Genomic DNA, 24,876 nt, shown 5'->3' on the forward strand with positions numbered 1-24,876 from the left:
AAATGGTGGCAGAATCATGCTGTGGGGAAGTTTTTCAGCAGCCTGGACTGGGAACCTGGTCAGAGTTGAGGAAAAAATGGACAGGGATATTCTTGAGCAAAACCTGCACCACTCTGTGTGTGATTTGAGGCTAGGACGGAGGTTCACTTTCCAGCAGGACAATGCCCCCAAACACACTGCTAAAGCAACACTTGAGTGGTTTAAGGGGAAACATGTAAATGTATTGGAATGGCCTAATCACAGCCCAGATCCAATAGAAAATCTGTGGTCAGACTTAAAGATTGCTGTTCACAAGTGCAAACCATCCATTTGGAAAGAGCTGGATCAGTTTTGCAAGGAGGAATGGGCAAAAATCCCAGTGGTAAGATGTGGCAAGCTCATAGAGACTTATCCAAAGTGACTTGGAACTGTGATTGCCACAAAAGGTGGCTCTACAAAGTATTGACTTTAGGGGGTTAATAGTTATGCGCTTTGACCTTTTCTGTTATTTTGTCCTATTTGTTGTATGCTTTACAATTAACCAATTAAAAAAAAAGGTCTAAGGGAGCTTGGCAGCGGAGCGAGACGCACATATTTGTGTGAGCTCTGCTTCTGGCTACAGACACACAAGCTTTTTAAGCCACAAACGGAGCCCAGTGATGGGGAAAATCAGCAGAGATAAGGCCAGAGACACACCAGGCACGCGTGGGACTCACCCTAACCATGGAGTAATGGAGAAATTTCTGAGGAAAGGCGTCGGGCCGACACGAGCAGAATCAAAGATGGTGCCAGAGCGAGATGCCTCTGAGCGAGGAGAGCACACGGACGCCTTGATCGACTCTGATGGAGGTAGCGACAGTTAAGTCTATGCCAGACGTCCCAGAGATAACCTCCCAGTGTCCAGGGACTTTATTACAAGAGCCCTAGGAGCAGCGCCAGCTCTGTTGAAACAGGACCAACATTATATCCGATCTGAAGCAGGTCGGGGATAGGGTGGAATCCCAAGAGGCTGGCTGGCAAGGGACTATAGCCTTTAGCTCAGCGGTCACTAACAGCTTTGACCATGCTCAAGCCCATATCAACCAGCTATATAATCTGACTGAAGATCAGGACAACCGTGGGCGCAGAAACAATATGCGCATTAAAGGTGTCCCGGAGACCCTGCCTTCAGATGCCATCATGGCCTCCTTATTGGAATTGTTTCACAAATTACTAGGCCCGGACGCCATAGGAGATTTTACAATGGACAAGGCACACAGGGCACTACGCCCCCCTTCCAAGCCTCAAGTTTCACAGAGGGATATAATATGTCGACTTACTAGCTTCAGTGTGAAAGAAAAGCTGCTCAAAGCTGCAAGGGACAAACACCCAGTATCCTGTTTCGGTTCTACAATAACCCTATTTCAGGACTTGCCACCTATGACACTGCAAAAGCGACGAGCTCTGAAACTTCTTTTGGAAATTCTACAAAGTAGGAACATTACTTATCGCTGGCTTCAGTGAATTCTCCGGGTGTAAAGCGGTGATCAGATCTCCTGCAGACCTTATTCAGATTTACAACACCTTGGAAATAGAACCACTGGATATTCAGGACTGGACCATCGTAAGAAATCTTACTGATCTCCCTGCCGTTCCAGCATTAGCTACTTGGACTCCTGCTTTGTCCTCCAGACCTCAACGCCACAAGAGGAACCTACCCAGGATGACGCCAAAGAGGTTATCACTACATCCAGAATGAGACTCTCTTCTCATACCATTCACCACATTTACCATCTCTGTAGCAGGGCACTGAGGAGATCAAGGAAGACCTCGAGCTTAACTAAATGTCAGTTCTGATGTTGTTCTTATGTTATTGCATACATTTTCAACGCTAGGTAACAGTATAGGTGGTTATGTAGTTATCCCACTAAAACGAAGGAATCATATGCTCCCCCCTCCCACTTCCTCCCCCCACCTTCCAACTTTCTTTTCCTCCCCCCAATCTGTCATCCCCTTTACCCCCTCCTCTTCCCTTTTACCCTATCCCCCCCCCCCCCGTTCCTCCATTTTCTTGAGATATATGATAGTTTAAATAGTTCTGAGGTTGAAGAATTACTTAAGTGGAGGTAACTTATGCTTAAAGATCTTCCTCAATGAGATGTTGAGCTTGGGATCCTATATGGGTCGGACGTGCATCTCAGGCATGCTCACCGCATACAGGCCTTCTTGTTATCAATGTTCAATCTGCCTTCTCTCTCTGTCTTATTAGAAAAATCTACCTGCTCGTGTGCGCGGGCGGATTAGCCGCGTTCCCAGACCAATTCTCTCCCCCCAGAGGGCCTCCTCTTGTAAGGAGACATTGTTTTCACTATGGCTCACTTATTATTACCGTTCATTAGTGTTATATGTCTGGAGATATAATTGGATCTTTTTACTAATGTTATTCTCTTTGTCTTTTCGTATTGCATATTCCATTCCTTTCCCCTCCCCACTCCCTTTCATCCCCTGCAGCAACCATTTCGATACTCTTCCCTCTTAGGCCGGGATAGCTGTTTACTGGACCTCCGTGACGGCGTAATATGGTTACCATAAAGATATGCTCCTTCAATGTCAGAGGGTTAAACTCACCTGCCAAAATAAGTCAGAGTTCAACTTATGCGTGAACAAAAGGTGAGCATCATGATGCTACAAGAAACGCATTTTAAGAAGGACCATGTGCCGCTGTTGAGCCATCTTACTTACAATAGGTGGTACCACAGTACATGGCCCTCCTCAGCTTCTAAAGGGGTATCAATTGCCCTACACAAAAAACTCCCCTTTGACTTAACTCAGAGATATTCTACACGATGCACCCCTGCAATTTATACAAACACTCCCTGATAGGATGAATACATATACTTCATCAGTGGTGGACTTATTAGATACGTGGAGTACACTGAGCAGTGAGTAGGATAAAGGAGACAAGATATCCTCTGTCATTTTTATAGAGGTCATATATTAGGAACTATCTAAAACCGGTTATATCAATAAATAAAACAGACCCAACAAGGTTTGAAAAAATGGTTCTCCAGAAGCAGGAACCTGTTAAAAAGATCTCTACACTTTACTCTATGATACTTACGCATTTGAGCCCGAAAATCAATCCGTATATAGAAAGATGGGAATCGGATCTACATTTAGATCTGAATCAAAACTCCCTACATAAATGTCTCTCACTCACCCGAAAATTTAGACTTGTGTGAGATTACAAGAAAATTACTTTAAAATACTAACCAAGTGGTATTACACGCCAGATGTTCTACATAAAATGTACCCTGAGGTCAGTGAAATATGTTGAAGATGCAGCAAGGACTACTCTCACTATTCGGTGGCGCATAGGTCATATCAACGACTCGACTATTTATGCCTGCTCATAAGCTGACCTCTTGTCTGAGCGCCTCTATTGGCACGTTATTACTGTCAGATCATGCTCCGGTAAATGTAGAAATGGGTTTTGGGTCTTTGCCTAAACCTATGTCGAATTGGAGGCTCAATGAAACATTGCTTGACTCACCGGAGCATGTTCAGAAGGCTACGGAACGGCTGGAAGAATATTTTTAGCTCAATACAACCCCGGACATATCAGAAGGTATAGTTTGGGAAGCACATAAGTCTGTGATAAGAGGTAATTTTATTAGTTTGGGTTCCTTCCTAAAAAACAAAGGGAAGAACAAGTGGCATCCCTCATGAAAAAGACACAATCTTTAGAAACCTCCCATAAAAAACAACCAATCTGAGGAGGTGCTAGAACAGTTAAATCGATTGTGCTCCTCCCTTAAAAATATCCTGAACCAAAGGACAGCAAAGCTGTTCCTTTCTGCGCGCTTTAAATATTAAAAAGAGGAAAGCTAAATCATATATACAAAAGATCCGCACAACAACGTCCTCATTAGCCTGAAATACGGGGGAGGTTCAAAGAATTTTACGAATCTCTATATAACATACGTTCAACTGAGACAACACAAGAAAGGGAAAAAAGATCTAAGAGGATTGATGACTGGTTAGCTTCTCAGAACCTTCCCACAGTTAGGGACCCGCAGGCTGCCTCTCTATTGAAACCATTTACACTACAGGAATTGACAGATTTGGTTAAATCAATCCCGATGCATAAAAGTCTGGGCCCTGATGGCCTTCCTATGGTCTATTGTAAGTTTCAGACAGTCCTACTCCCCCAATTCTTAGCGTTATGTAATGATACGTTCAAAGGGAAATCTCTGTCGGAACAGATGTTGATGGCTCACATTACTATAATTCCTAAGGAAGGAAAATATTAAACGGTCTGTGCCAGCTATAGGCCTATCTCACTCCTAAACAACAATCTATAAATGTTTGCCAAACTTTTGGTGCTCCGGCTGAAGCCACTATTGCCAAATCTTATCTGCAGTGAACAAGTTGGGTTTGTAGCGTCTTATAAACATCATTCAATACGCAAGTAGCCATTCTGTGCCTTTAGTATTGCTGGGTACAGACACCGAAAAAGCGTTCAACGACATTGATTGGCTGTTTCCATGCAAAAGGCTTTGACAAACTTTGGAATTCAGATTTTGTCAATGCTATCATGGTTATGTATTCTAAGCCCTCTGCTAAAGTGGTGGTTAATGGCACACTCTCTCCCCCCCTGCAGATCTCTAATGGAACAAGACAGGGGTGCCCTTTGTCACCCTTGCTCTTTGTCCCAACAGTTGAGTGTCTTTTTCAGGCTATAAGACAAGATGACAGAATACGGGGTGTTGAGCTACAGGGGGTTCACCACCAATTAGCAGCATTCGCTGACGACTTGTTGGTATTAATCACAAATCCAGATGTAGCTTTCATGCCTATACAGTCCATATTTGATCTCTTTGAAGATTTATCTAACTTCCTGGTTAACCCTACCAAGTCTCAAGTCTTAAATGTGACACTGGACATTCAGTGGCAGAAGAGACTGGAGCTCAATACCCCGTATCAGTGGTCTGCTTCGAGTCTGAAGTTTTTAGGCTTTAAGCTGACATCTGATCCTACCCGGATATATGAAGAGAATTTTCAAGGCTTACCTGATGACATCAGACGTTTATTAGACTTATGGGATATTCCATTCACATCCTGGTTCGGCAGACATTCCTTAATTAAAACCATTATATTACCCAAGGTTCTGTATTACCTCCAAACTCTCCCTATCCATCTGCCCCGTCCTTTTTTCACTAAATTAGAGTCAATACTTTCAAAGTTTTTATGAAACAAGAAGAAACCTAGACTTACTAAACAGTACACTACCTTACCTGTCAGTCAAGGGGGTATGGGGGTACCGGACTTTTATGGATACTATTTTGCGGTTCATGGGATGAGATGTTTAGAGTGGCTACGCTACAAGGGAGATAGACTTGATAATCAATCTGAGTTGGCTACTAGTCACTCCACATTGCGACCATTACTTCTACACGAAAAATATATCACCAGAGCATCTATTGGAAACTCCATTACTAAAACTACGATCCAATTATGGAAACAACAACTGATTACTCCCCTACTCACTACTACAATCTCCCCTTTGACTTAACTCAGAGATATTCTGCATGATGCACCCCTGCAATTTATACAAACACTCCCTGAGAGGATGAATACATATACTTCATCAGTGGTGGACTTATGCGATACGTGGAGTACACTGAGCAGCGAGTAGGATAGAGGAGACAATATATCCTTTGTCATTTTTATAGAGGTCATATATTAGGGACTATCTAAAACCGGTTATACCAATAAATAAAACAGAACCAACATGGTTTAAAAAAATGGTTCTCCAGAGGCAGGAACCTGTTAAAAAAAATCAATCCGTATATAGAAAGATGGGAATCGGATCTACATTTAGATCTGAATCAAAACTCCCTAGCTAAATGTCTCTCACTTGTGAGAGACTTGTGTGAGATTACAAGAAAATTACTTTAAAATACTAACCAGGTGGTATTACACACCAGATGGTCTACATAAAATGTACCCTGAGGTCAGTGAAATATGTTGGAGATGCAGCAAGGAAATAGGCACTTTCTTACACATCTGGTGGCAGTGTAAGACCATTTTCTTAATGATGGCCAGACGGCGATGTTTGAGACCAATTTTGCGGCAGGTCTCAAATGCCAGCTCCCGCACAATCCGCTGCTTCTTGGCGTGTGACCGGATGCGGTTGTATCCCCGCCCGGACATCTGCTGAGAAAAATGCAAGCATATAATCCCAATCAATTTTTAACACTAATAGTATTAAAAGTAATTTACTCAAGTGATGCAGCAAGGAAATAGGCACTTTCTTACACATCTGGTGACAGATATGTTCAGCCGTCACGGAGGTCTGCAAGAATAAGGTTCTGCCCTCTCCACAGATTTGTCTACTGAATTTACTAGACCAGATAAGGTGCTCAGTTTTCACCAAACGTCTCATTACACACCTTCTGGCAGCAGCACATGTTTTAGTTGCTGTTAAGTGGCGGAAAAATACCCCTCCTTCAATGGAACAATGGGAACTCAGATGTGATGACATATATATCGGATGGAGCAGATTGCAGGATGGGAGAATAGACGCACCCCTGTGTTCCAAAAAGTATGGGGCCTTTGGGTGGCTCATAGAGGTTTTCATACCACACAGTGAATTTCTTTCTTTCTTCTCAGGACTTACGAGGATGAATAGATTATTACTTGTAAGATGTCGAAACGTGTGTTGCAATATCCCCCGCCCTTATCCCTTTCCACCCCTATCTTCCTTATTACCCCCACTATTGTGTTATGATAACGCTTTTACATTTCTGTATGTAAGTGTGAAATCTAATGAAACAAAGATATACAAGATGTCATTAACATCTACACTGACAATTGCAAAAAATCTTTGTTATGTGCTTGCATTTTTGAGCTATCTCTGAATAAAAATTGCTTGAACATAAAAAAAAGGTATAAGTTGTGGGCATGTTCTACAAATTAAATGATGCAAATCCTCAAACAATTTATGTTAATTCCAGGATGTGAGACAACAAAAAAAAAGAACAAAGTCAAGGGAGGTGAATACTTTTGCTTAGCACTGTATACATTACAGAGTGTTGGCAAAACTTACAAAAGTTATTTACGCATCTACCCGGGCATTTTTCGTCCCGGATTCTTTTTATAAACCGGGGGTGTCTGCGCTTCATGTCTGACCATTTTCTTAATGATGGCCAGACGGCGATGTTTGAGACCAATTTTGCGCCAGGTCTCAAATGCCAGCTCCCGCACAATCCGCTGCTTCTTGGCGTGTGACCGGGTGCGGTCATATCCCCGCCCCAACATCCGCTGCAAGAGAAAAATGCAAGCATATAATCCCAATTTTTAACACTAATAGTATTAAAAGTAATTTACTCAAGTAAACTGCAAAAAGTATTTAAGTCTTTGAAGTGGAAATATTACATTTAGGCCGCCTGCACACGGGCGTGTTTTTTCAAAAATAAGGACCGTACAAACCCATCCTGCCGTCCTGCAGAGGGGACGAGCGCACGGCGTCATTGGTTGCTATGACGCCATGCCCTTCCGGCCACCACCGCTGTACTGTGATACACTTGTATGATCTATACAAATGTGTTACTGTGCGGGGTGGCGGCAAGAAGTGTACGGCGTCATAGCAAGTTAGCAATGAATGACGCCGTGCGCTCGTCCACTGTGCAGGACAGCAGCCCGGGTTTTTACGGTCCGTAGTTGTGAAAAAACGCGCGTGTGCATGCGGCCTTACTGTTACGGTTAGAAGATGGGATTGTATTACGACTATATGTGGGTGGGGTCTGAGCTGTAAGGGCACACGGCAGGGAGCAGAAGGAAAGGAATACCATACAGTTTTTGGAAGGCAGATTTTGCTGGACAGTTTTTTTTTACACCATGTCCCATTTGAAGCCCCCCTGATGCACTCCTAGAGTAGAAACTCCAAAAGGTGGCCCCATTGTAGAAACTACGGGATAGGGTGGCAGTATTTTTGGTACTAGTTTAGGGTACATATGATTTTTGGTTGCTCTATATTATATTTTTTGTGAGGCAAGATGAAAAAAAAAATAGCTTGGCACTATTTTTATTTTTGTTATTTACATCATTCATCTGACAGGTTAGATCATGTGATATTTTTATAGATGGGGTTGTCACAGAGGCGGCAATACCTAATATGTATACTTTTTTATTTATTTATGTAAGTTTTACACAATGATTTCATTTTTGAAGCAATAAAAAAATCATGTTTTAGTGTTTCCATAGTCTAAGAGCCATAATTGTTTCAGTTTTTGGGCGATTACCTTGGGTAGAGTATGATTTTTGCGGGATGAAATGACGGTTTTATTGGCACTATTTTGGGGTGCGTGTGACTTTTTGATTGCTTGCTATTACACTTTTTGTGATGTAAGGTGACAAAATATGGTTTATTTAGCACAGTTTTTAATTTTTATGGTGTTCATCTGAGAGGTTAGGTCATGTGATATTTTTATAGAGCCGGTCAATACGAACGCGGCGATACTAAATATGTAAACTTTTTTTTATTTATGTAAGTTTTACACAATAACAGCTTTTAAAAAAAAAGAATTATGATGTTTTAGTGTCTCCATATTCTGAGTCAAGTTTTTTTTATTTTTTGGGCGATTGTCTCAGCTAGGGGCTCATTTTTTGCGGGATGAGGTGACGGTTAGATTATTTTTGTGATTTAAGGTGACAAAAAAATGGTTTATTTAGCACAGTTTTTATTTTTTACTGTGTTCATCTGAGGGGTTGTGTCATGTGATATGTTTATAGAGCCGGTCGATACGGACGCGGCAATACCTAATATGTATACTTTTTTTTCCCCCTATTTATTTTTTTTTACCAATTTTCTTATCTTTATTTGGGGAAAATGACGTTTTTGTTTATTTTTACTTGAAACTTTGAATTTTTGGGGGGAAAACTTTCTTTTTTTCACTTTATTTTTTGTCCCACTTTGGGACTTGAACTTTTGGGGGTCTATTCCTTTACAATGTATTCCAATACTTCTGTATTGGAAATGCATTGGCTGTATGAATGATACTGTATGTATTACTCATACAGCTTACGGGGCCTGTGAGATCCAGGGGGCTGGATCCATGGTGCTGAACAAATCTATGCTAAAAGCATAGATCTGTTCAGTGTAAGTAAAATACAGTACAGTACAATATATATTGTACTGTATTATACAGACATCAGACCCACTGGATCTTCAAGAACCAAGTGAGTCTGGGTCAAAAAAATGTAAAAAAAAGTGAAAAAAATGTAAAGATAATAAAAAACACATTTATCACTGAATAAAAATTAAAAAAATAAAATACACTTCACATATTAGGTATTGCCGCGTCCATGACGACCTGATCTATAAAATGGTCATGTTACTTTCCCCGCATGGTGAACGCCATAAAAATAAAAAAATAAAAACTATCAGGAAATTGAAATTTTGCCCACCTTACTTCCCAAAAAAGGTAATAAAAGTGATCAAAAGAGTCGCATGTACGCCAAAATAGTACCAATCAAACCGTCACCTCATCCCGCAAAAAATGAGCCCCTACATGAGACAATGGCCCAAAAAATAAAAAAACTATAGGGACACTATAACATGATTTTTTTTTTGTTTCATAAATGATATTATTGCGTAAAACTTACATAAATAAAAGAAATATACATATTAGGTATCGCCGCATCCGTATTGACCAGCTCTATAATAATATCACATGAGCTAAACCCTAAGATGAACACCGTAAAAAATAAAAACTGTGCTAAATAAACAATTTTTTGTCACCTTACATCACAAAAAGTGTAATAGCAAGCGATCAAAAAGTCATATGCACCCCAAAATAGCGCCAATCAAACCATCATCTCATGCCGCAAAAATCATACCCTACCCAAGATAATCGCCCAAAAACTGAAAAATTTATGGCTCTTAGACTATGGAAACACTAAAACATGATTTTCTTTTGTTTCAAAAATGAAATCATTGTGTAAAACTTACATAAATAAAAATAAAGTATACATATTAGGTATCGGCACGTCCGTATCGACCGGCTCTATAAAAATATCACATGACCTAACCCCTCAGGTGAACACCGTAAAAAAATAAAAACGGCTTAAAAAAAGCCATTTTTGGTAATCTTATGTCACAAAAAGTGAAATAGCAAAAGTCATATGCACCCCAAAATAGTGCCAATAAAACCATCATCTCATCCCACAAAAAATGAGACCCTACTTTAGATATTCGCCCAAAAACTGAAAAAACTATGGCTCTCAGACTATGGAGACACGAAAACATATGTTTTTGTTTCAAAAATGAAATCATTGTGTAAAACTTACATAAATAAAAAAATTATATACATATTAGGTATCGCCGCGTCCGTGACAACCTGCTCTATAAAAATACCACATGATCTAACCTGTTAGATGAATGTTGTAAATAACAACAACAAAAAACGGTGCCAAAAAAGCTATTTCTTGTTACCTTGCCTCACAAAAAGTGTAATATAGAGCAACCAAAAATCATATGTACCCTAAACTAGTACCAAAAAAACTTCCACCCTATCCCATAGTTTCTAAAATGGGGTCACTTTTTTGGAGTTTTTACTCTAGGGGTGCATCAAATGGGACATATTGTCAAAAAAACAGTCCAGCAAAATCTGCCTTCTAAAACCGTATGGCATTCCTTTCCTTCTGCGCCCTACCGTGTGCCTGTACAGCGGTTTACAACCACACATGCAGTGTTTCTGTAAACTACAGAATCAGGGCCATAAATAATGAGTTTTGTTTGGCTGTTAACCCTTGCCTTGTAACTGGAAAAAAAAATTGTAAAATGGAAAATTTGCCCAAAAATTGAAATTCGGAAATTTCATCTCTATTTGCCAATACCTCTTGTGGAACACCTAAAGGGTCAACGACGTTTGTAAAATCAAATTTGAATACCTTGAGGGGTTTCGTTTCTTAGATGGAGTCACTTTTCTGGAGTTTCTTTTCTAGGGGTGCATCAGGGGGGCTTCAAATGGGACATGGTGTCCAAAAAAATCTGCCTTTCCAAAAACTGTATGGCATTCCATTCCTTCTGTGTCCTACCGTGTGTCCGTACAGTGGTTTACGACCACATATGGGGTGTTTCTGTAAACTACAGAATCAGAGCCATAAATATTGAATCTTGTTTGGCTGTTAACCCTTGCTTTGTAACTGGGAAAAAAATTATTAAAATGGAAAATCTGCCAAAAATGTGAAATTTTGAAATTGTATCTGTATTTTCCATTAATTCTTGTGGAACACCTAAAGGGTTAACAAAGTTTGTAAAATCAGTTTTGAATACCTTGAGGGGTATAGTTTCTAGAATGGTGTCATTTTTGGGTGGTTTCTATTATATAAGCCTCACAAAGTGACTTCAGACCTGAACTGGTCCCTAAAAATTGGGTTTTTGAAAAGTTCAGAAGAATTTCTAGATTTGCTTCCAAACTTGTAAGCCTTGTAACATCCCCAAAATATAAAATATCATTCCAAAAATGATGCAAACATGAAGTAGACATATGGGGAATGTAAAGTAATAAATATATTTGGAGGTATTACTATGTATTATAGAAGTAGAGAAATTGAAACTTGGAAATTTGCAATTTTTTAAAAAATTTTGGTAAATTTGCAATTTTTTTTATATTTTTTTTTATTTTTTTAACTTCATTTTACCAGTGTCATGAAGTTCAATATGTGCTGAAAAAAATATCTCAGAATGGCCTGGATAATTTAAAGCGTTTTAAAGTTATCACCACTTAAAATTACACTGATCAGATTTGCAAAAAATGGCCTGGTCCTTAAGGTGAAAATGAGCCGCGTCCTTAAGGTGTTAAAAGTAAGTTCATCAGCTAGGACATGGGTGTTGTTGATGTGTGTGACACTGCAGTACTATAGGACAAAGGTCCCAAATCCCGGACAACCCCTTTAAAAGCAGAGAGATTCAAATATAGAAAAAAATAAATATTTTTCAAATTTTTGTTAACTTTGGGATTTTTTTTATAAATAAAGGTGAAATATATTGACTCAGATTTACATTTAACATGATGTACAATGTGCCTTGAGAAAACGATCTCTGAATGGCTTGGATAAGTAAAAGCATTCCAAAGTTATTACCACATAAAATGACATATGTCAGTTTGCAAAATAATACCTGATCAGGAAGGGGTCAAATGGAAAAGTCTGGAAGTGGTTAAATTATCACTTCTTTAGCAGGTCAAAACTAGCACTGTGTAGAATTTGTAATGCTATATTTTACAGTAAATGTTGATCATCTGCCAAGCTTCAAGTTCTTCTTTGAAACACTCAAGAAGGACAAGATTTGGCTTTTTATATAGTGGCCTATCACTAGTAGGGTACATATACATATTTATAATTGCCTTCATTTGTATATTTATATGATCCCTTGTATACACAACACTATAAGAAAGAATTTTTAGGTATTTTTAACTGATGTATCATAAAATTGTTGTGCAAAAATATAGAAATGCTTTTTACAGATGCATTCATTAGTGTTCATGAATTTCCCTATGGCAATGGAAAAGCTTCTCTGACTGACAAGTTAAACTGAACCGGTGTACGGCATACATATTAGGACATCGTCAGACATCATCCACAACTCCATCCTCCGTCAGGCAAAACTCCATCAGCCCTCAGACATCAGACAAAACTTCGTCCTCCGTCAGGCAAAACTCCATCAGACATCAGACAAAACTCCGTCTTCTGTCAGACAAAACTCCATCTGCCCTCAGACATCAGACAAAACTCCGTCCTCCGTCACCCAAAACTCCATCAGACCTCAGACATCAGACAAAACTCCGTCCTCCATCAGGCAAAACTCCATCAGACCTCAAACATCAGACACAACTCCGTCCTCCGTCACCCAAAACTCCATCAGACCTCAGACATCAGACAAAACTCCGTCCTCCTTCAGGCAAAACTCCATCAGACCTCAGACATCAGACACAACTCCGTCCTCCGTCACCCAAAACTCCATCAGACCTCAGACATCAGACAAAACTCCGTCCTCCGTCACCCAAAACTCCATCAGACCTCAGACATCAGACAAAACTCCGTCCTCCATCAGGCAAAACTCCATCAGACCTCAGACATCAGACACAACTCCGTCCTCCGTCACCCAAAACTCCATCAGACCTCAGACATCAGACAAAACTCCGTCCTCCGTCACCCAAAACTCCATCAGACCTCAGACATCAGACAAAACTCCGTCCTCCGTCACCCAAAACTCCATCAGACCTCAGACATCAGACAAAACTCCGTCCTCCGTCACCCAAAACTCCATCAGACCTCAGACATCAGACAAAACTCCGTCCTCCGTCACCCAAAACTCCATCAGACCTCAGACATCAGACATCAGACAAAACTCCGTCCTCCGTCAGGCAAAACTCCATCAGACCTCAGACATCAGCTAAAACTCTGTCCTCCCTCAGACATCAGCCAAAACTCTGTCCTCCCTAACTCAAAATACGCCCTACTACACACACTCTTCACCTGACGGAGCTGCTAGCTGCTGGAGAGGCAAAGGACCTGTGATGACATCATGACCATGTGACGAGTCACGTGTGTGGGAGGGGTCAGATGTGCACAGCAGCTGGTAGAGTGTACAGAACAGTAGCCATCAAATAGAGCTCTGTACTAGAGATGTGTGTGTAACCTGCATGTAGCAGAGCTGTGTACTGTGTTACAGAGATGTATGTGTAACCTGCATGTAGCAGAGCTGTGTACTGTGTAGCAGATCTGTATGTGTAACCTGCAGGTAGCAGAGCTGTGTACTGTGTTACAGAGATGTACGTGTAACCTGCAGGTAGCAGAGCTGTGTACTATGTAGCAGATCTGTATGTGTAACCTGCATGTAGCAGAGCTGTGTACTGTGTAGCAGAGCTGTATGTGTAACCTGCATGTAGCAGAGCTGTGAACTGTGTAGCAGAGCTGTATGTGTAACCTGCATGTAGCAGAACTGTGTACTGTGTTACAGGGATGTATGTGCAACCTGCAGGTAGCAGTGCTGTGTACTGTGTAGCAGAGATGTGTACTGTGTTACAGAGATGTGTGTGTAACCTGCATGTAGCAGAGCTGTGTACTGTGTATATAGAGCAGTGTGTGTAACAGCATGTAGCAGAGCTGTGTACTGTGTTACAGAGATGTGTGTGTAACCTGCATGTAGCAGAGCTGTGTACTGTGTAGCAGAGCTGTATGTGTAATCTGCATGTAGCAGAGCTGTGTACTGTGTTACAGGGATGTATGTGCAACCTGCAGGTAGCAGAGCTGTGTACTGTGTATATAGAGCAGTTTGTCTAACTGCATGTAGCAGAGCTGTGTACTGTGTTACAGGGATGTATGTGTAACCTGCATGTAGCAGAGCTGTGTACTGTGTAGCAGAGCTGTATGTGTAATCTGCATGTAGCAGAGCTGTGTACTGTGTTACAGGGATGTATGTGCAACCTGCATGTAGCAGAGCTGTGTACTGTGTTACAGAGATGTGTGTGTAACCTGCATGTAGAAGTGCTGTGTACTGTGTAGCAGAGCTGTATGTGTAATCTGCATGTAGCAGAGCTGTGTACTGTGTTACAGGGATGTATGTGCAACCTGCAGGTAGCAGAGCTGTGTACTGTGTATATAGAGCAGTTTGTCTAACTGCATGTAGCAGAGCTGTGTACTGTGTTACAGAGATGTGTGTGTAACCTGGGAACTATAAAAAAGTGTAAAAAAACCCTATAAATATTCAGATCACCCCCCTTTTCCCAAAATTAAAATAAAAGACACATCATGGGTTTCGCAATGTGTAAAAACGCCCATTGTATAAAAATATATTCCCCATACGGCAAACAGCAAAACAGAAAAAAAAAGAGTCCAAATGTCCGATTCGCCGTTTTTGGTCACTTCATTTGCTACAAAAATGTAAATAAAAAGTGATCAAAAAGTCTTAAACACCCCAGAATGGTATCAGTAAAAAGTTTAGATTGCCCCGCAAAAAATGAGTCCCCATCCAGCTCTGTACACATAATTACAAAAAAGTTATGGGGCTCAAAATATGGCGACAAAAAAAATCGGATATTTTAATTTTTTTATCACTATTAAAACGCAAGAAAAACTATACATATAAGGTATCGCCGGATTCGATCTGACCTGTAGAATAAAAGTAACCAGTCAGTTTTATCGCACATCGAATGTTGTAAATAAAAATCACGTAAAACTGTGGTGGAATTGCTTTTTTTTTTTCAACAGGAAGAATGGGCAGTTTTACCATCTGAGAAAATAAAGAGCCTCATCCATAACTACCACAAAAGACTTCAAGCTGTCATTGATGTTAAAGGGGGCAATACATGGTATTCATAACTGGGGGGTGTAAACTTCTGATCAGGGTCATTTGGGGAGTTTGTGTTGTGATTATGATTTATAAAGAGTAAACACCGTTGTTTGACATAAATGGCTTCAGCCGACCACTAACCGTGAGCGAGAGAAAAGTATCTGTGGTATCAATCATATTCTTTGAACAATGGTTAAAGGGGTATTCTCATCTTAATGATCACCGGTAAATCTGTTAATGATTTGACAGTGATAATTTTTCTAAATACATTTTATTACCCAATTCCCATCCTTTTTTAGAAAATAAGTCCCCTCTTACCTGATGTTGTCTTTGGTCTCCCCTGGTCACGGCCACCTCTCCTGTCGAATCCAGCCGGGCCACGCTTGCGCAGAAGACGGAAAATTCTCTCCCGGCTGGGCCGCGCAATGTCCTGAACGCGCATGCCGCCGCACATGCGCCATGATGACTTCTTCCTGGCCAGTATAGTACAGAGGCGCGAATGCGCACGCCGACTCTGTACTATACAGGCCAGGAATAAGTCACCATGGCACATGCGCGGCGCTGTGCGCGTTCAGGACATTGCGTGGCCCGGCCGGGAGAGAATCTTCAGTCTTCTGCGCAAGCGCGGCCCGGCCGGGAGAAGAATACAGGAAGTGAACGTCACGCTCAAGGAAGGTAAGTATGAAAAAGGGAAGATGAGAATACCCCTTTAAGAAATCATAAATTCTGCAAGGGTATGTAAACTTATCAGCACAACTGTAAGTAGCTGTGTGATATAAATCTGTGGAATATGGGAAGCACAAGAGGATGTGCACCTTAAATCCCATCTTTGTAAGGCCTCTTGCACATGGTCGCTGTGTGCCTGTGGTCGTATTGTGGACCACATACGGCGGTTCCGCAATACACAGGGCACCAGCCGTGTGCATCCCGCATCCGTGATGTCGACCCATTCACTCGAACGGAACAGAAACACGGATCGGATCCCCACAGAAGCACTACAGAGTGCTTCCGTGGTGTTTCTGGCCATGCCTCCGCACAGCAAAAAAGTAGAACATATTCACGGACCTATTCAAGTTGAATGGGTCTGGATCTGTCCCGGCTGCTGCACGCACATTGCCCGTGCATTGGGGACTGCAAATTGCTGTCCCCAATGCACGGAATGGACCAACAACGTTCATGTGCAAGAGGCCTAACACTTGTGATCTGTGTGAAGCGGCATATATGCATTCATGTTGCATGTATTTATTAATTAGGGTTACCAATTCTGAGTAACTCGGAGTGACAGGAGCTCTATTTTGAGCTCTATAACTTTTTTGTAATTATGTGTACAGAGCTGGATGGGGGCTCATTTTTTGCGGGGCAATCTGAACTTTTCACTGATACCATTCTGGGGTGTTTAAGACTTTTTGATCACTTTTTATTTACATTTTTGCAGCAAATGAAGCGACCAAAAACGGCGAATAGGACATTTGGACTCTTTTTTTTTCTTCTGTTTTGCCGTTTGCCGTTTGCCGTATGGGGAATATATTTTTATACAATGGGTGTTTTTACACAGCACTGCTACATGCAGGTTACACATACAGCTCTGCTACACAGTACACAGCTCTGCTACATGCAGGTTACACATACAGCTCTGCTACACAGTACACAGCTCTGCTACATGCAGGTTACACATACAGCACTGCTACACAGTACACAGCTCTGCTACATGCAGGTTACACATACAGCTCCGCTACACAGTACACAGCTCTGCTACATGCAGGTTACACATACAGATCTGCTACACAGTACACAGCTCTGCTACCTGCAGGTTACACATACATCTCTGTAACACAGTACACAGCTCTGCTACATGCAGGTTACACATACAGCTCTGCTACACAGTACACAGCACTGCTACATGCAGGTTACACATACAGCACTGCTACACAGTACACAGCTCTGCTACATGCAGGTTACACATACAGCTCTGCTACACAGTACACAGCTCTGCTACCTGCAGGTTACACATACAGATTTGCTACACAGTACACAGCTCTGCTACCTGCAGGTTACACATACATCTCTGTAACACAGTACACAGCTCTGCTACATGCAGGTTACACATACAGATCTACTACACAGTACACAGCTCTGCTACCTGCAGGTTACACATACAGATCTGCTACACAGTACACAGCTCTGCTACCTGCAGGTTACACATACAGATCTGCTACCTGCAGGTTACACATACATCTCTGTAACACAGTACACAGCTCTGCTACATGCAGTTTACACATACATCTCTGTAACACAGTACACAGCTCTGCTACCTGCAGGTTACACATACAGATCTGCTACACAGTACACAGCTCTGCTACCTGCAGGTTACACATACAGATCTGCTACCTGCAGGTTACACATACATCTCTGTAACACAGTACACAGCTCTGCTACATGCAGGTTACACATACATCTCTGTAACACAGTACACAGCTCTGCTACATGCAGGTTACACACACATCTCTAGTACAGAGCTCTATTTGATGGCTACTGTTCTGTACACTCTACCAGCTGCTGTGCACATCTGACCCCTCCCACACACGTGACTCGTCACATGGTCATGACGTCATCACAGGTCCTTTGCCTCTCCAGCAGCTAGCAGCTCCGTCAGGTGAAGAGTGTGTGTAGTAGGGCGTATTTTGAGTTAGGGAGGACAGAGTTTTAGCTGATGTCTGAGGTCTGATGGAGTTTTGCCTGACGGAGGACAGAGTTTTGTCTGATGTCTGAGGTCTGATGGAGTTTTGCCTGACGGAGGACAGAGTTTTGTCTGATGTCTGAGGTCTGATGGAGTTTTGGGTGACGGAGGACGGAGTTTTGTCTGATGTCTGAGGTCTGATGGAGTTTTGGGTGACGGAGGACAGAGTTTTGTCTGATGTTTGAGGTCTGATGGAGTTTTGGGTGACGGAGGACGGAGTTTTGTGTGATGTCTGAGGTCTGATGGAGTTTTGGGTGACGGAGGACGGAGTTTTGTCTGAGGTCTGATGGAGTTTTGGGTGACGGAGGACGGAGTTTTGTCTGATGTCTGAGGTCTGATGGAGTTTTGCCTGACGGAGGACGGAGTTTTGTCTGATGTCTGAGGGCTGATGGAGTTTTGGGTGACGGAGGACGGAGTTTTGTCTGATTTCTGAGGTCTGATGGAGTTTTGCCTGATGGAGGACGGAGTTTTGTCTGATGTCTGAGGTCTGATGGAGTTTTGGGTGACGGAGGACGGAGTTTTGTCTGATGTCTGATGGAGTTTTGCCTGACGGAGGACGGAGTTTTGTCTGATGTCTGAGGGCTGATTGAGTTTTGCCTGACGGAGGATGGAGTTGTGGATGATGTCTGACGATGTCCTAATATGTATGCCGTACCGGTGAATGTTTCAGAAATAGAAATGTTGAATGTTAGAGGAGAGACCCAGATATTAAAATGCTTCAAGTATTGTATTTGAATAAGATGGTTCCCCATGGATTTTGATACTGCTAGTGTATGAATATTGGGTGGCCAAGAAATAAAAAGCAAAAAATAAAAATATACTTGCTTTCAGCAATAATCAAGTGGGAGTTTTTAATGAATAAAATATGTCAGTACAGTTTATTGTGTATTTCTGTCCTAGAGTGTATATATTGCTGTTAGTAATATTTGCATAATTGATTTTCTAACTACTGATTTATTTTTAAAGTTTCGTTGGCACAAAAAACTCATAGAATATAATTAAAGAGCATCATAAGCACAGGAGATTCACTTAATCCCTTCCCAACATCCATGGTGCATGTATGAAACAAGCACTATAGCTACTGGGTACCTGCTGTTTTCACAGCAGACAACCAAGATTAATGTCTGTAATCAGCAGTAATGCCTATTGTGGACTTTTAACCCCTCAGATGCCATGGTCAAATATGACCATGGAATCTGAAAGGCAAAAAAAAAAAAAACGGAAGTGCTTGCTTTCCAGGCATAAACACCTTACCCTGGCTGAAATCAGAGACTTTGTTTCAGTGATGTAATAAGCCAGAGCCTGTATTAAGCTTCCAGACTTATTACTGGTATATTACAATTCAGGCCTGCAGGTGGCAGCACTGTATTGGAATATACCATTCTTTGTATATTGTAACACATAAAATTCCATTACTTTGTACAAATTGCACCTTAATGATTACACGTTGGGGTCCACTTGGGGGACTAAAATAAAGTTATTAAAAATACAAAAGAAGAAAAAAATCTATAAAAATTCTAATGACCTCCTTTTCTTCAAAATAAAAATAAATAGAAATAAAGAAAGAAATAAAAAAATAAACATCATAAGTATTGTCATAAAACACCTTTACTAATATATATATATATATATATATATATATATATATATATACCATAAGGAGAATGGCATAATTGTTTAATTGCAGTTTTTTTTATCACTTCACTTCCCTTAAAAGTTTAATAAAAAGTGATCAAAAAGTCATACACACCTCAATATAGTATTAGTAGAAATTGCAGATTGTCACCCCCTCAAAATAAATTACTCCTTACACTGCTCTATAGAATCAATTAAAAATGTTATGGGGGTCAGAATATGGGGATGAAAATAATAATCTATTTTTTTTTTCATTTTTTTTTTTCAGTATTAAAGCACAAAACAAACTGTAAAAATATGTTATTTTGATAATGGTAATGACCCAGACAATGAAGGGAACAGGTCACCATAAAAACAAAACCCATAAAACTGGTAGAATTTCATTTTTTCCCCCAATGCCATTGCATTCTGATTTTTTTCCAGCTTTCTCTATATCATATGCAATATTAAATGGTGTCATTAGAAAGTACAACTAGTTCTGCAAAAAACAAGCCCTCATAAGACTATGTGAATAGAAAAAAAATTAAAAATATGGCTCTGGTAAGGCAGGGAGTAAAAAACTTAAAAATGTAATGTCAGGAAGGGGTTAAAATCTAGCCGTGCATTCCAGCTTCCTAAACAAACTGAAATGGGCTAAAACCAAAACAAAATAGAGGCAAACAATGGCGTAAAGCTTTCTATTGATCATTCTGTAGGCTTTTTCAGATTGTTTCTGTCATGAGGGTGTCACAACCTATCGCTGACTCTGTTGTGCCTGGGGTCAGAAGGTCGCAGCCGGTGGCTACTCACTCAGTTTCAAGAGATTGCTCCATGACCTACCGATGTAGCATGGTTAGCACTTTTTTTCAGAGATTTGGTTATCTAATTTAAGCAAATACCTTCAATTGCTTTTCAATGGCTTTTTTTCTCAAGATAATGATATGAGTTAAGAAATTTTAGTTAACAGCTGTAGTGCTAACCATGCTACATCTGTAGTGGTGGGAATGGTTTCCAGCCCAGGTTTTCCTGCTTAAGTTTGTGATCCTTTTTGTCCCATTTAAGAATCCGTAGCTTTTCCTTTCAGCTGTTCTGCCAGCCACTCCCAGCTACTATATATTCTCCCTTTCTCCTTCCCTTGTTGCCAGATATGGACCATCTTTCCTGATCTTCTATTCTGACCTCTGGTGGAGTTGGAGTTGCTGTGGAGATATTGGAACTGGAGCTTTTGGATCTCTGGTTCACTACTATTGTTGTCTACTGTTTGTTGTCTCCCTTTGGGGATTGTTTGTGGTGTTTGTGTTGTTTGTCCTTTCCCTGTTGTTACCCTAGGTGTCAGTGGTGAGGACTAGTGCTCCGACCTCCCTATTAACAAACTAGGGTTTTTTTCAGGGTAAGCCAAGGACGAGGCACGTGAACGGAGTACATGTTAGCAGCCCGTCTAGGGACGTCAGGGCAGCCAGGTGCCAGTGCTAGGTGAGTTAGGGGATCGGACACCTGGATGTTTGGGTTTGATGGGTTGGGCCAAACTTCACAAAAAAGTTTAAGTTCGGGACCCGAACTTGACCCCAAACCTGAACCCCATTGAAGTCGGGGGGGGGGGGGGGGGACGACGACGAACTTTTGAGCACTAAAATAGCAGTAAAAATGTCATGGAAAGGGCTAGAGGGCTGCAAATGGCATGTAAATGTGGTTAAGAGCATGGCAAGTGTTCTGCAAACAAAAGTGGATAGGGAAATGACTTTAAATAACAAAATATGTAAAAAATAAAATAAAATAATCTTGATCTAGGAGGACGAGGTCCATATGGAGTAGGAGGTTGAGGAGGCGGTGTAGGTAAGAAGCGGCGGTGGAGGAGGAGGTAGCCTACACTGCTTTTTGGTTTTACATTTATTTTTTTTATTTTTATTAGGGTACACCCCAAAACATTGGAAAATATAACCTGTGATGACCCCCTCCAGTCGCGCTAAACCCCACTCCTCCTGAGGAAGCGATCACACGCGAAACGCACGTCGAGGAGCGCCACCACCCTCTCTTTGCCTCTCTTCTCATTGGTATGTTGCGATTCATGTCGCATTTGTAGTTTAGCGAGCACACATGTTTGTTACTTTGCTGCTCTTTATCTGCACTAGTCACTTTTTGGCACATCCTTGTGTACACACACTTTATATAAACTCGTCCGCCCTACCCTGTATTGGGATTTGTTATTAACATCCTAGAGGTCGCCGATACTGCTGCATTTTGTTATAGCTGAGAGTCCACATTTGAGGTGGTGTGCAACTGTGTTTTTGTCCCTGCTTATTCACAAGCAAGTATTGTGAAGATCATTTTTAACTATTGTTATTAATAAATATTACATTTTATGATTCATTAATGGTGTGTTTTGCACTCTTTTTTGTGGTTGCTCACACAATACACTGCTAAGACGTTCCATATCAGCACTGGCCATGTTGGTGGAGTACTCAAACACAGGTCTCACAAGGAGAACAAGTCATTGGTGGTGAAGTGGTGCTGTTCCGCAGAGCGACTCACCCATGCGTGCTGCAGCTGAAACTCCATTATCGCCTGCTGTTGCTCGCACAGTTTAGCCAGCATGTGCAAGGTGGCGTTCCACCTTGTGGACACGTCGCATATGAGGCGGTGAGCAGGAAGGCCGAAATTACGCTGCAGCGCTGGCAGGCGAGCAGCAGCAGGGTGAGAATGCCAAAAGCGTGCACAGACAGCCAGCACTTTATGCAGCAGCTCTGACATATCGGGGTAATTTTTAAGGAATCTCTGCACCACCAAATTCAGCACATGCACCAGGCAAGGGATGAGCGTCAAACCGGCTAGTCCTAGAGCTACGAGATTTCGCCTATTATTTCGCACCACCAAGCCAGGCTTGAGGCTCACTGGCACCAACCACTCATCAGTCTGTTGTTAAAAGCCCATCCACAGCTCCTGTGCGATGTGTGTCCCCCAAACAGATATGTTTTAAAATTGCCTGCTGTCGTTTACCCCTGGCTGTGCTGAAGTTGGTGGTGAAGGTGTTGAGGAGCTGGTAGAGGATGAGGAAGCGGAGTAGGAGGAGGAAGCAACAGGAGGCAAACTGAAGCGCCCTCCAATCCTCGGTGGTGAAAGGACATGCGCCAAACTGCTATCCGTCTCAGGCCCAGCCGCCACTGCATTTACCCAGTGTGCTGGTATGAAGATATAACATCCCTGACCGTGCTTACTGGTCCACGTATCCGTAGTGAGGTGCACCTTGCCACAGATGGCGTTGCGCAGTCCACACCTGATTTTCTCCCCCACTTGGTTGTGCAGGGAAGGGATGGCATGCCTGGAAAATTAATGGGGGCTGGGCACGATGTACTGTGGGACAGCCACCACCATAAGACTTTTAAAACTCTCCGTCTCAACCAGACGGATTGACAGCATTTCAAAAGCCAGTAATTTTGAAATGCTGGCATTCAGGGCCAGGTATCGTGGATGGGTAGGGGGTACTTCCGCTCTAGTATTTTGGAGATGGATATCTGAAAGCTTCCGTGGGACATCGAGGAGATGTTTGGTGACCCAGATGGTGGTGTTGCTGGCAGTTCCTCTGTTTGCAGGTTGGCAGTTGGCACTGTCACTCCAGAGGTTGATGAAGAGGCAGAGACTGTAACAGAAAAGGAAGCAGGAGGAACCAGAGACCTTTCTTGGTTTTTGCGGTGTCTACTCCACTGCAGCTCGTGCTTTTCACTTAGATATCTGGCCATGCAGGCTGTGCTCAGGTTGAGAACGTTTATGCCTCGCTTCAGGCTCTGATTGCACAGCGTGCAAACCACTTGTGTCTAGTCGTCATCACATTGTCTAAAGAACTGCCACGCAGGGAACTCCTTGGAGCTGGCTTTGGTTTGCTCGGTCCTTTGCTGCAGTGGGCAGTAGCAGGCGTATTGTCTAGGGGACGGCCGGTCCACTTTTGCACCCTGCTCCCTCTTCTGCTGTGCTGGTGGCTTTGTGCGACCACCGCCTCTTCCTCCGAACTACACAGGTCACTCGCATGACCTTGATTCCATGTGGGGTCGAGGACCTCATCGTCCTCCACATCATCTTCCACTCAGTCTTCACCCCTTCCCTCCTTGTCGGTCTGCACACTTTCAAAAGCCCCAGCAGTTGGCACCTGTGTTTAGTCATCATCCGAGACGTGCTGCGATGGTCCTCCCATATACTCATCTTGAAACATAAGTGGTTGGGCATCGGTGTACTCAATCTCTTCCACTTCTGGGGCAGGGCTAGATGGATGGCCCTTGGAAACCCTGCTAGCAGAGTCATCAAAAAGCAGAAGAGACTGATGCATGACTTGGGGCTCAGCCTGCTTGACTGATTTGCAAGGCGGTGAGGTGAAAGACTGATGGACATTGGCTGCAGGTGCCAACTCTGATCTTTCAGCAGGAGACTGGGTGGGAAACAATGTAAAGGAACTAGCGGCACTGTCAGCAACTTAATCTACTATCGCCTGTACTTGTTCTGGCCTCACCATTCGTAGAGCCGTATTCGGCCCGACCAAATACTGCTGCAGGTTATGTCGCCTTCTCGCACCTGAGGAAAGGGTTTCACTTGTGCGTGTAGCTGGCACAGATCGACCACGTCCTCTCCCTGAAACAGGAGCTTCACCAGCAGCACCACGACCTGGGTCACGTCCCTTATTTGACGCTCTCCTGGTATTTCTCAAATTTAGGATCTTCCACTAAATGGGTATTATTATTAGCAGAATAGAACGACAGTATGTAAAGGGTGTATCTCACACGTACAGATTCAGACTAGGTCGCAATTAAAGATTTTTGCCCAAAATTGGTGTTTTGCTAATAGCAGAATAGAACCACAGTATCTAAAGTGTGTATCTCACATGTACAGATCCAGACCAGGCCGTAATTAAAGATTTTTGCAAAGGCACCATTTGTAGGATATTGCCAAAAATGGGTGTTTTTAAACAAAAAAAACACCCATTTTGGGCAAAGTACTAAATATTGCAGCCCTTGTTGCATCTGTGATTGTTAAAAGCAAGTTTTAAAAACTTCAATAATTTTTGGGCTTTGAAAAAAACACCAATTATTGGTAATATACAACATCTGGTGCCTTTGCAGGATGAGTCAGTGTGCAATATAAGCTAGAAATACATCTATAATTGTCTGGGTTTTTTAAAACACAGTTTTTTGGCAAAATACACCATTTTACAGCCCTTACTGCA

Source organism: Bufo gargarizans, chromosome 1 (assembly GCF_014858855.1).
Source record: "Bufo gargarizans isolate SCDJY-AF-19 chromosome 1, ASM1485885v1, whole genome shotgun sequence".
NCBI classification, from domain to species: Eukaryota; Metazoa; Chordata; class Amphibia; order Anura; family Bufonidae; genus Bufo; species Bufo gargarizans.